The 14,338-nt window shown below is 33.5% G+C and overlaps 1 long non-coding RNA gene across 2 annotated transcripts in view; it reads right to left on the reverse strand.

Moving 5' to 3' along the window:
• Positions 1-14,338, reverse strand: part of LOC109539928 — a 59,868-nt gene that overhangs the window by 21,724 nt on the left and 23,806 nt on the right. The window lies entirely within an intron of this gene.

Here is a 14,338-nt window from a genome sequence, read left to right on the forward strand (position 1 = left end):
TTTTTTGGGTCAATTAATTCCCAAGCGAACCAACAAATTGTTTACACTGAGGGAACAATTACCGAATCGAAAACGACAAAGTGACGTGGTAATTTTAAATTGAAAGGCGTTTCTTAAGAACCTGTCAAATGTGGCAGGCGCGTTACTTTTGTGTGTTCATCAACGCGGAACCCACAAAGAGATTTTCGGTACCTCCTTAAGCTGGTACGGGCCTTTTCAATAATTATGCAGATGATCCAGCGCTTTGTGCAAGCTTTCCAAAGTCAGCATTGGCAAAACAGGGACTGATTCAAGTTGAATTTGAAACCGTGACCATCTTCAACAAGCACAGAAAATAAATGCTGTCCAAGAACCAATCAAAGGTTCGTATTTGAATGAAAATTTTGATAATTTTCATCTTCGTTTTATTGAAAAAAAAATTATCCAAACGATATAAAATCCAAACAAAGCAAGAAACGAAAATTTAAATGATTCAGATGTTACACTCAAAATTTACTGGCAGAGTAACTCACTCTCGATTAGTTTTCTTTCACGTTTCTCAATAATACTTTTGTCGTCTACTTCGGGGTATGTATTTTTTTAATTTTGGATTTTATATCGCTGATTTTCTTCGATCTTTATGTTTGTCTGTTACTTTCATTTATTATTATTTTGATATTTTTACTGTTAGTTATCTGTTATGTATATTTTCTTCACATTAGATTTCTTCCGTTTTCAGGCTACATCATTCCGATCCATCTTTACTGATCAAAGACATCATTTTCTTGAAAGATTATTACTTATCATTATTTTTATACGATACCAAACTTTTCCTTTAAATTTAAATTTTTGCATGGTTTTCTTTGACATTCACTTTATATTGGGTTCGTGAAAGATTTGTATTTAATATAGCACTGTCTATTTCAAAGTTTGCAACTGCTTTTGTCCGTTTGCCCATTTATTTTAAGCTTTTTTGCGTTCATTTTAGTTGTTGTTTCTTCATTGCATCTGTTTTGATTTTCTTCGCACGTAATTCGGCGCTAACAAGCGGTGCTAAGAATTTAATGGTTCTGCAAAAAATTGAGCATACAATTCTTATCGCTTTTCATCAGATCTTTTTCCTGAAGATTCTACAAATTGCAGTAAAAAAACAAAAAAATATTGCAAATCTCACATGCTAGTGGCGTTTTGAACAAACTTGGCCATCATTAGGGACACTAAAATTTTGCCATTTTTTAGACAATAAAAAAGGAKAAAATTCAAGCGAAAGTAAAGACCAAAAAAAAGAAAGCTAAAGCGATCAAATATGTTTTTGCTCGGTAAGATTTAATTACAKCAGTAGGTGAAGACAGTAGTTTAGTCTATTAACAATCCAAAATTTACTRACAAAATGTACGTTTTTTTTGCAAAATTAAATAATAATTATGGCTGCCTTTACGTCCATGATGTGCTTCCTTATTGCATCCAATTATAAAAATTTTGTTCAAGTYGTTTTCTTGAYGAYATGATSGATTTGAAGTTTMTTTTGAATGAGTTGTTGCCGATTTGCRAAAATAATTATTAAAAAAAGAATGGAAAACCAAAAGTACTCAAAAAAACTTTATTGATAAGTTTTTAAGTTGAAAATAGACAAAAGAAAAACTGTTCTCAAAGAAATATTGCGAGATGTTCCTTTGAATATTCGAGTCGGCTTAAAAAAAACAGGAAAATATGAAGCATTAAGGGCYGTTGCCATTTTTGGCCAAAACTGAAACKAAATACAAACGTACGAAACACTGAATMAAATAACATAATGGACAATAGCAAATAAACTTGAACAAAATGCAMAAAAMGTTAAATTAATTATGAGAATAAAAACTGCGCCAAATGATTCAAYCYTTAATTAATTTGTCGAAAACTTTATTTTAGCAGTTTTAGTTCCTTTAAATGTTTAATCGTCATTAGTTTCATTGGGGTTCATCCTTTGTTTATATTGACTATTTCATAGTTTTAAYTAWTTTCAGTTGATTGTTTTAYACAGTTTTTAATTCCTCAACTTCACATTTCTCTACAGTGCAATATTTACYTTCTGTATGATTTTTTACAAGYTWRCWGWTTTCAKKYTACARSYTAAGMAAGACTTGATTTCTATGAAACATTCSTACTTTTYTCACGAYACCAAACTTYTYCTTTAACTTTTATGTATTTTATCTTGCKAAGAACCCATTTTGTACATGTTTATACATGTTTTTCAAAGATTCATATTTAGTATRGYACTAGCCATTTCAAAGWTTGCAACTACTTTTGTCAATTTTTTTSATTTATTTTAAGCTTTMTTTGCATTTAGGTTCATTTWATTTATTGTGTGYTCATCATGTTACATCTGTTTTTATTTTATTCGCACGTAATTCRGCTCTTAMAAACAATKCAAAAATTTTAAWGGTTCTGCAAAAATTTTCTTTAACAWTCTTGTCGCTTTTCATCAGATCTTTTTYCTGAAGATTCTAYAAATTGCAGTAGAAAAACAAAAAAGATTGCAAAACTCTWYTTKKTAGACAATGAARMGKWWWRAACTCWRGCSAWMRTMARGATAAAAAARAYAMMRCTAAWKTKWTYARACATATTTTKGAWMRGKAARATTTAAMTMAASCRRWAGGTGAAGACAGCAGTTTGGTCTATTAAGAAGCCACAGTTTACTGACAAAATATAATATTTTTGCTACATTAAACAATAATTTAAATAAATACATTCGTTCTTTTTCAATGTTTGCTTTCTGATGGCTGCGTTTTACATTCATTTTCTGCTTCCTTTTTGCATTCAATTATTAAAATTTCGTTCAGGTCGTTTTCCTGATGGCATAAGCGATTTGTAGTTACTTTTGTATATTATGTTATTTAAATTTTTATTTGTTCCTTTCTTGTATCCGTGTGCCGTAACAGAGTTTACTGTCGTTAAAAACAACATTGAGCATTGTGTCTCTGAAGCTGAGCAGATCTTCATTACTAATGATTTCTTGCCGATTTGCAGAAATAATTAATAAAAGACGAACAAAAAAGAAAGAGTTCTCAAGGACTTCATTCAAATATAATTCAAGTTCCGGAACAAATTATGAAAATATGCCGTAAGCCTTCAGATATCTTCAAATTCGGAATGATGAAACAAACCAGATGAAAGAAGGGCACAAGAAAAAAATGGTTCTCAAAAAAATATTGCGAAAAGAGCATTTGAACATTCCAGCCGGCTAAAAAATGTAACACTAGAGTCTGTTGTCAGATTGTGGCCAAAACCAAATACGAAAATGTTAAACAAGACACTGAAGAAAATGAACTAATGAGCAATAGCTAATAAACTTAGATAAAACGGGGAAAAAGCCAAATTAAATGTGGCAAACAATTTATGAGAAAAATTGCTCCAAATGATTAAATCCTTATTTTATTTTTTGGTAGCTTGATTTTAGCCGTTTTTTTAATGCTTAATCGCCATTATTCCTTCATGCCATTATTCCATTATTACATCCTTCATGTTTTCACCCTTTGTTTATCTGACTATTTCATAGTTTGATCGATTTTCAATTGGACTGTTTTGCATATTTTTTAATTGCTCGAACTTTTGYTGAAAATGTTTCGAGTTTGATCCTTCAGACCTTCATCAACTGAACGCTTTAATGCAGCTTTTTTTAMTGAATTTGTTTTCATTTGGCTTAAAATTTATCAAGTGTGTCTGAATCCAGTCCTGCTAACAAGCACTGTCTCCTTTTTCTATTCGGAACCGCTTTTATTTACCTGACCTACCTCCTATGTAAACATTCCAGTTATGTTTAATTTAATCGAACAACTTGAATTATTAATAAGACCACTACGTTGCATTATTCTCTTCTCCCACGTAGCTTTTTTCGAAAACTCATTGTCTCCATCGAGAGCCGAAGTTGGAATAATTAGATATTGGAATTATGCAACTATTTAAAGTGTGGTATCTCAATTACTGCCCATTATATGTATTCAAGTGTCTTTAGTGTCCAAGTGAATCTTTACTGAAAGCGCTGTCGGTTCTGGCAAAAGTTGTGCGTTTTATGTGTAGGTACTAATTGAACATTTTTTCCTGCAGGCTTTTGAATTTTAAAATGTTTTCGGTCTTTCTAATTTACACCGAGCTGAACGCGATACTATCACACGAAACCAGGCATCGTATCTTGTCGCGGCCGTCAAAACATTTTATATTTTACGAAGGAAAGTTGGGGTCCCTCGTCTTTATTCTCATATACAGTTTCACCTGGCCGGGATATATATTTCGGCAAAGGTAAAGGTGTAAAATTTTGAAAGAGGATCCTTATTTACGACGTCCTATTTATCTTGATGCCATCGGTCGCGAGGGGGAGCCCACCGTTTGCTTTATGGCTGCCCATTTGAGGTTTATGGGGATATTTGTTTTGAGTAGAAATAAGGGGGCTATTTCTTGTTCCCCATGCGGTAATTGTCCATTTGCAACTACTTTCAAGAACTTCAGTTGATTCCGCTAATCGGATTTCAAAGTGTTGATAAACCAGCGGCACTTAAACATTCCAAGCTAGCGCCCACTAATTTATCTCAATTCCAATGTTATGCTCACTCTGTCACTGTCGACTGGCAACTTATCTCTTCGTTTGATGTTATCTTCGTTGCCTGATGTCGCGCCACCATGACAGGATGGGTTTTGAGCCTCGGGCGAGGATTAAATGAAATCTACTTAAAAAAGCTTAACAAGCCAAAGGAAAAGCTACAAGAACCGTGCTTTTTTTGATAAACATCATTGGCTAATCACGGACCAGCCGACTCGCCCTAATTGAATCTTAGTCAACAGAATGGGAAAAATTCCCCCAATCCCGCCAAATATTAGTTCATTTCTGGGATGAATGGCATTCGCTGCCGAAATCGACATTTTCCGGTTGGAATCTGGCCAATATGGGATCGGCAGCGTCTGCTTGCCGAACAGGACTTTTCCTAATCCAGATAAGCCGATTTCCAGCAGAAAGTGAAGCTCTGAATGGACCTAATCTGGTATGATCCCCTTAAGAATGAGAAATGGACTTCTTACACCAACGCTTTTCGCTCTTGAAGTTCGCTCTAACAATGTTCTCTTTTCTATGTTGCTTCAAGCTTCGGCTGTTTTAAACAACATAGGATTTAAATTCCATTTTTCGCTTCCTTTTGACGATGTACCGAATCCAACTGGCGGTACTGAGGATGTAAGCATGTAAAATGACAAAATATTGGGAGGAATCCAAAATATCTTCGCTTTCTTCCAGTTTCAGTAGATTTTAACATTTGCACCGCATTACAACTATAAAAGGGTATAAACGTTCATTCTGAACCTGAACGAAATGAATTTGCCGTCTTGTAAAAAGCCAAACCTTTTAAACAATGAACGAAGCTTAACGAAGTCTTATTATTTAGTTCAGTTTGTTGGCAGGGACTAAAACTTCAAAATGTTGTACGAAAATACCATTGAAAGATCACGCAAACGTCCCAGAAAACATAAATGTAACATACATAATTTCTCCCTATTCACAAAAAACTTTTTCAACTAAAAATCCACACAGAAATAAGGTTCGTTAGAACTTAGAAAATACATGAAGCAATCTGTATTTTTATGTAAAACGTTCGGCCAGAAATAACGAAACTTTAAAGGCTGATTAATAAAATCAAATACCATGTTTCAATTCTTACTTATCACAAATGAGCTTTTGGGTAATATTCTTTGTAACTTCGACAAGCAAAACATATACAAGACCATGTAGATTTATTCGAAATTCTCGAAAACTTTTATTGGTGTAGACAAGCCAAAACCATTCCCTACCAAATTGATCTTTAATGGCAATTAGGTTGGAAAAGTTTAAAGCTCTTAAGCTTTATGGTCCGCATAATTTGGCTATTTCACTCGTAAAACTTATCTAAGAAGGAAACGTTGCTTTAACGTTTTACAGCTTGTAAATGGGCCTACTTATTGGATCAGACTAATATCGATAAGGGTAAAGGCCAGTGAAATATGCTAAGCATTATTCAAATTGCATTCGCTTGCTGCATTGGAGATTTCCAACAAATAAATGGAGTCTTAGTTCCAAACAGGCATCAAAACGCTGAGAAAGCGAAAAACAAGTAATAAAAAGAATTTTATGAAAACGATGTTAAACACCACATGTAAAATAAATACATTCGAAAATAAAAAAAAATGTGGATAAAAGTGGTCTATTCTGGATTTTGAATTAGTGAACCCAAAATCTCGACAATGTTTTGCTAATTGCAAATTTTTTGGATGGCAGTTTTATTCGTAAAGGATTTGCGAAAAGGAAACACATAATCAAATGAACAGAAAAACTGATACAATAAAACGTAAACAGGGACAAAATGACAAAACCCCATACGAAAACAAGACAATTTTTTTAAATTTGGAAAGATACGGAAAATGTACGACAATCAGTAGATGAATGGGCTCAGATTGATGGACAAAGAGTAGGTACTTTTTCTTTAGAGTGAATAGTTAAACAGCTACTGACGGTTTTTCGATAACTATCAATTTAAAGGTTTTCCAGAAAAGGCCCAGAATTTTGTTTTGAAACAAAATACAGGTCTACAAATCTAAGAACGATGGAAAATTTAAAATTTGCGCTCTTGGATGCCCGGATGTGGCCTAAACAGAAACGTTGGTATTCACTTTTCCACCAAAATGAACAATAAGCAAACCGGTGGTGCTTTTTCGATTTAAATTCGAACCCAATGGATTTATTTAGGGTCGTCTATTTGTTTTTTTTTAACTCACATCAGGTTTGGCGTGAATGAAGGAAGCACAAAACCGAAATAGATCTGTACATATGAAGTAGCCTACGTCAAAAAATGGAATAGATAATGGTCAGAAAAAAAATTCTCAGGACGGACCACATTTTCTACGGCCAAACAGTTTTCGAAAAATGCAGAACAACCTAAATCGCCTAAACCATATTAAAGAGTTTCGAAAATAAAACATCATCGGACTGCATCGCGTCTATACCTCCAATTTGTGCTCTAAAATCACAAAAATGACGCTCGCGATAGAAAAATGTGATTTTTTATGAAACGTCCGCCGTCTTCATAGCATAGAATAAACCAAAAGTGTCCAAAACTAATAAATCTGAACTAATTCGGAGCAAGAGAGGGTCAATAAGGACCCATAAGAAAAGTGGTATTCAAACCACCAAATTTTGGTCAACATTTTTTAAATTTGGTTAGCTTTTAACACATAAAAATGTTCACCCAACAGTCGTTGCAAGTTCTAAAACACTCAATACTTTCCTCCATTCTCAGGCATCAAGATGCCAACCCTTAACATCTCGAAAACGACGATTCCAGATAAAGAAAACACCATGGTACTCCTTTGCATTTTGTAAATTTTCCATTATTACATTTCCATTCATATTTAAGGGCAAACATTTTCCAATTTTAAAGGCTTAAGAAGAACGTTTTTTCAGTTTTCAGAAATGCCTAATTAAAGATTTATTGAAGGGAGTTAAAACCATAAATTTCACAAGACTTTTTATACACAAGCATATTTTACTTTACTGTTCATTCCGTTTCTCCATATTTTCCTCTTTCAACCAATGTGTTCAAACCATGTGTTTCCATCGGTTGTTTGGTTCATTTTCTTTAGTGTGTGCTTCGGTCTGTTATGCTATTTAATTCGCATCAATTCGTCGTGCAGATCCAATGTTTTTAGCGCTGTTGATGCTCATATAAAAAGTTGTCATTTTCAGAAAGTTCACTCATTTTCCGCCTCATTTATAAATTTAAACAGAAATTGAAAACGTTCATAGAGGAACACGGAAGAAACCTCTAAAAACTTCGTAGTAAATTTCTGATTTTGGTCACATAAAAAATGCATTTTCTCTCAACATGAAAATTCCTCAACTTTCCATTTAAAGTATCTTAATGTACTGGAAGCACGGACTAATAATTAAACTTGCTGCCAATATATGCAATAATCAGTTGAACACAAATCTGTCTAAGCCGCCAATTTTTTGCCAAATATCGAAATACACCTAATACAGGTTTGAATGGGCTCATATACGAAAAAGTTAAATCCGAAATCCTAATTTTTCCAAGATGAAACTAGAAAGTCGATTTTATCGCCCTGAAGCGCTGAATGTACAAAACTCTAAAATGCTCAAGAAAAGTTCACCCAGAATCAGTGAGAAGCCAATTTGCTTTTCTCTGTCTTGGAACTTTCAACATGTTTGCTAATGAATTTGAAAACGCTGCAAGGGTTTTCTCCATGTTTGCAGTTAAAACTGCTAGAAATGGTGGTGCTCGTTTTCCAACGATTTCCACTATTCTCGTTACAACGTTCAAACTTCCCGGACAAAATTGAGAAAAAAAACAACAACAAGGATGCGTATTGCAATGCATTTTTTTACGTATTGCATACCGGGACCGGATAAGTCCGCATTGATGTGGAGTGTATTTTGATGTGGGCACATAAAACAACAAACAGGAGCCAAAGCAGATGAGCAGGCTCGAATTATTATTTATGTCGTAGACAATCAAACAAACATCAGTAAACAGCTCATCCAGGCCGGTCTAATTTATTTTTAATTGCCAGTCAAATGAGGCAGTTAACTTCCAGTTAATTTGTTTTGCGTAAAAGATGATTTGTTTATGTTCTGGTCATGTTTATTGCCCGACTTCAATTTGGATATCAATCAACGTGCGTTCAATGCGATTTTATTAGTTGTGGCCAAAACTTCTCTGGATAAGCCGATTCGTTTTAATGGATTTTAAATGATTTATGTTAGTGGTTCTAGTGTAAATATTTTGCTTCGATTGATTTCCCGAGTGGCATCTACTCAACTTTATAGTAAAACCTAGCGATAGTTTACCCAATATAAAAAAGAAGCATCAACATAAAATAAAACAGTCTCTAAGAAGATGCCATGAAACACACTGTACAATGGTACAATGAATAAAACTAGTAAATAATAATTAGAGCTCCAATAAAGCCATCACATGTTCGAAGCATCTACGATCAAAACCGCGCTTTCTGAAAATAAATTTCGCCATTTTTTCTTAAATATTTATCCTCCATATATTTATTGTAATAATTTCAAATAATAAATTGGTTTGTTTAGTTAACAATAATTTAGCCTGCGCAAAGGCGATGTCCCATAAAGTTTTCGACGGTTTATTAAAAGATGGAAGCGAGTCGACGCCGCGGTAAACACCAAGTTTAATATATTAATCTCAATATTTAGGTTGCTCTAATAGATATCGAATATTATTTATGAATTTTGGCAAACGGTTTTTACACGATTTTAAACAACATTTTCCCGTTTGGTTGCCAGTTCCTTCCTCCTCGCAAGAGCTGCCCAAAAGATAAACATTCCTAATTACCAAAATAAATACACTTAAATAGAGAAAGTAAAGTATTTAACTATATAATATTAATAAGCAAGATGTTAAATATTCTTTTTTAATTATAAAAAGCGCCCCCAACAGATACAGTTACATGAACACCTTTCGTTTGATGATCTTTAACGTAGTTTTAAGCCGAATATCAAGCCATAAAACGAATTATTGCATAGTAAAAATTAATATAAATGTAGGTGAGTACAGAAGTTAAAGTGAGAGATCGTAGAACTTATAGAGCCTTTCGACACAAGAAGAAAGGAGTCGATTGGCTTAATTCAAATTATTGCAATTCATTTTATCAAGTTGAAATTAACGTTGCTGTTAACCTACAAACGAAAATGTCCTGCCAAATGTTTTCGTTCTTTTTTTCGTCAATACACTTTCTGTTGAAATTTTGCATGTTTTCCATTTCTTTACCTTTTCCTGCATGACTCTCAAAACAATTTTAAAGACAAGAAATCTTCATTCTAAAGTTGGTTTAGTTTGAGTTGGATTGAGTTGAATTTGGCTTAATTTTCTATTAGTTTGAGTTTTCCGACCGTCCACTGAACTTGATTTTGCGATCGGATCGGTCTGACAAAAAATCCAGCTTTATTTCGAACGCGTTATGTCATATTACATATCTTCAATTATTTTGCGTAACTGTGTAATAGATAATACAGGCAAACAAAAGATAAAATATAAAAAAACAACATAGAAGAGAAAGTGAATAATTGAAAAGAAAAGTGCAATCAATATTGACAATCTTTAAGAAGCCAGATTTATTTTCCATGTTTTGTGTCACGTTTTAACTTATTTTCTATTAATATTGTCAAACTTCGAAATAGATGATAGAGACAGACAATAGAGAAAAGTGATACAAATGGGAGAGTGAAATGAAAAGAAAAAAGTAGGTACAATAAATTTTAAAACTTTAAAGAATAAAGTAAACAAATAATTTCCTTTGTTTTTCTTAATTGCCGTTCATTTTCACAGTTCTATTAACGAAATCATGAAAAAAAATGACGTTATTTTAACTAACTTGCAATTGTTTTGATTACGTTTTTTATGGATATCACGCTTAAAGCATTTTGCAAATAATTACTTGAAAACGAACAAAAAAACATCATTAAATATTTGCTTTAAAAAATTCGGAGCTAATTTCAATTGGTTTCAGTTCGTTTTAGCTTAGTTTCGGGTCAGTTGGATTCCTTCAAAGCATTTTTTTTAAACTCATATTTTCTATCTGAGTTTCTTCTATCTTTTCTATCTGTTTTAGTTACATTATTTTGACTATTCATTCATTCGGTTACTTTGAATTCGTTTCAGTTCCTTTTCGCTTGGTTTCGCCTCAGTTAGGTTTAGGGATCGATGTCCCGATCGTATAACACCGATAGTAGCCATCGATATTGGCATCGAAAGGTAATATCGATATTAGGGAAACATCGAAGGCAGAAATGTTCTGATAGTTTACCGTTGCATACAAATTTCAAATTGATTAACTTAAACTTCAATAATTTTATTTTACCACTACTATGACATTAAATAATCGACTAAATTTATTAAACTTATAGTTGCCACATTTTTCGGTCGTTTTTTCGGGTGCAGCTGGAAATGGGCCGCTATGCCGCGATATCGTTTGTATCGGCACTATAAAAGATTTCGGAGAAAATGTTTCTATCTAGTATCAACATCAAATGTTCGATGTTTTCATTTCAGGATCTAACATCGATGTTTTATCGATGTCCCAAATTTCCAACAACGATGGCAAAAATATCGAACATCGAACCAATTACATCGATGTTTGCGAAACATCAATGTTTTTCTCCCATCCCTAGTTAGGTTGCTTGAAATAATTTTCTATTAATAAATTAATTTTTCTCTGTTACTTCCTTGATTCTCTTGTTCATTGATACCGTCTTTTGCCTTGATACTTTTTTTACATTATTTCGACTTAATTCATTTATTCGGTTTAATTTTAATTAGTTTCAGTTCAATTTAACTTATTTTTGAGTTACTTGGGTTTCTTCAAAACATTATTTTTTTGAAACTGAACTGTTCACTCTGATTTTCTTTAGTCTTTTCTTCATTCATACCGCCTTTTGCGTTGCTAATTTGATTGTCTTCATTGTTTTAACATTATTCATTTATTCGGTTAATTTGAGTTAGTATAAGTTCATTTTAACTTAGTTTAGGGTCAGGGGGGTTCCTTGAAAGCATAGTTTTTATTAAATGAAATCTTCTTTCTGATTGTCTTTATTCTCGTCTTCATTGATAGAGTCTTTTGCATTGATATTTTGGATTTATTTAATATATTGAATCCAAAAGAACAAGCATTATAATAAATAAATAACAAACTTGCTATACCTGATTACGTTCAGAAGCAATTTGTGAAAAGTTATTCAAAAAGAGAAAAAAAATAGATGCACAATAGAATGGAATGGAGTAGTTTGAGGTCCATTTGGCTTATTGTAGTTAGTTAACAAAAACTTGCAAGTTGAGAATTGAACACCCAGAACGTGGTAGTTTTCAAAAATTGTTCGTATTATTTTGAATAGTTTGCCCATTTTTAGTTGATCTAATTCCAACCATCGTCGAACCCTTGGTTTCACCACAGATTAGTAGTTGGTTCTACTGCCCTCTGGTTTCTTATTGGTTTAATACTAAACAGTAACACAATAACTTTTCACACAAGTTTAGAGGCACTTTGAAGGGCAAAAAATCACCAAATCACATCTTTAACGACATACTTTCAACGTTAATTAGGTAGACGTTTGGGGTGGGAACGACCCAACTAAGTTAATTCAGGCACCAAATTAAAATTAGCCAACTTGTATCGATAAAACCGCTAATAAGAGGGCTGTCACATTACAAAACCCGCTTTTTATGAGGCATGAAAACGATCTTTAATCAACGTCATATTGTTCGAAGTGGCGCCGTCGTCTGGATTTTACGTCTCCCTCGACGACGAACGTCGCAAGAAGGGTTGTTAATTATTTTGTTGCCTGAAAACCTGTCCTGATTTTACTGCGGATTTTCCTCACTTCCATCTGATTAAGAAAATATACGCATGCCAAAGTGCTTGAAAAATTGCACCCCAGAAGGTGCAACTTGCACTGCGCATTTAATTGCGAAAATTCACCTACCAATCTGAACCGGCCATCCAGCAGGAATTTCAAAAGAACCGACGAAAAGCAGCGAAAAAACGACGGAAATCCCCAAAACAAAGGTGTGTAAAGACAGTTTATAATTAGATAGTAGTTAAGCTTCTGGGGAAAGAGCTTAACAAATCGTTCGGTGTCACAAGGTAAATTATATGCAGGAATTAATATGCGCTTTTCCTCTGGAACAGGGGCGGTACCAAGCAATTAAATCCACTAATGTGCCAAGTGTTAACAGATTTTGAAAATAGCTCTCGAGACTTTACAAGCTTGACTGAAATTGCATCAAGCATTAATTTTTATACAGAAAATTACCCAGTAAGTGTTTTTTGGTGGGGTTCTGGATATATTTTTATCAATTTTGGGTGCCACTTGCAGAGTATCTTCAAATTGCATTCCAATTTAGTTTTTAGGTCTATGTATTTTTAATCTATGTATGACAAACATATTACGACATTAAAAATAAAAAGTATTTATTTGTTCACACATTCATAAAGAAAGCATGTTAATGGTTCTTAAAGCACTTTAATGATAAGGAGACTAACCGTTTGAAGAGATTGAAAATTGAAGAAAAACATGGTAACAATGCAAAAAATAGAAAATCAGCAAATCTGACAATATAAAAAATGTCCGAAAGCAACCAACGGAAAATTTATCTCAGCTTCTATGTTGGGATACCAATTCCGAATTCATAATCAGTTTGCAACCGCACAATAATTTATTTACAAACTTCCCTTAACCATTTCAATAGAAAAAGCCGAAACGTATAGTTGGTATCGCTCTTGCCCCATTTGTCGCAGTCACTGATTGCTTACTAAGATTTTTCAAAGAAAATTAAAAGGTCAATGCTTCCACCGACGAAGCTTAAGCATTTTTCACGTTCAGATCGCCGTAATTCTGTTAGCGAGTCGATAAAATTCATTTATTCCTCGGAATTTTGAAATGAGTCGCTTTTGGCCTAACATCTGGTCGAAAATTCAACTGAACTCTCTATGGCATGGCATTGTTTTTGTATAATGAGCTTTGCAGCGTGGAATTTATTTGGGAAAGTAATAACTGAGCTTGAAAAGCTGATAAAAGCCACCGCTTTTCAGCTTGGTGGCGTCCGAGTGTGAATGCACATTGAAACATTTATCAACTGTGATATGAAAATGTTGTTATTTTACCAAACCACAGTTTTCGTCAACAAACTCATCAAGGAAATAGAACACGTATATTTTCAAGAAGAAATATATGAGGCCTATTTGAAAGCCTGTTTAGACTTTCGTGAGTCTTCGAAAGTTTCTGACGAAGAACGTGTAGCCGAAAGCCGTTTGATCAACATTTTAAAGTGAAGTTTAAGTTTTCACAACAAAAATTTTGGTAAAAATTACAGTTTTAAACTCCAAATTCGAGAGAAAATGTTTCACTTTAAAACGTTGCGCCATGGGGTAAAACATTTGAGCTTTGCAAAGTGCATTTCCAGTTTTGCCGGCTTCTAAGATCTAAGGATCGACTTGGGGACTGAAAAAATCGTTGCGTTTCCAACAGCTAAAAAAATGCACTTTTCAATGTGTCGGTTTTTAGTTGGTATTTTTTCCTAAACGTCGGGTAAGTTCAGGTTTTTGCCATTGATATCCGAGGTTCATTTTGCGACTTGAAAATTTTGTTGCCTTATTACTTCATACTTCGTTATTAATGTAGCTATTCTGATGTATAAAAATAAGTCTTCTGCTTTTTAATGATCTGTTTTTGCTCATTATTGGAAATAGCTTCCGCACTTATCAATCTTCGAAACTTTAATTGCCGCCAGTCAAAACACTTTCTAATGTTGCTCGTTTTACTAAATTT

The sequence above is a fragment of the Dendroctonus ponderosae genome, unplaced genomic scaffold (assembly GCF_020466585.1).
Source record: "Dendroctonus ponderosae isolate FM_Combo_2020 unplaced genomic scaffold, Dpon_F_20191213v2 Dpon_F_20191213_9, whole genome shotgun sequence".
NCBI lineage: Eukaryota > Metazoa > Arthropoda > Insecta > Coleoptera > Curculionidae > Dendroctonus > Dendroctonus ponderosae.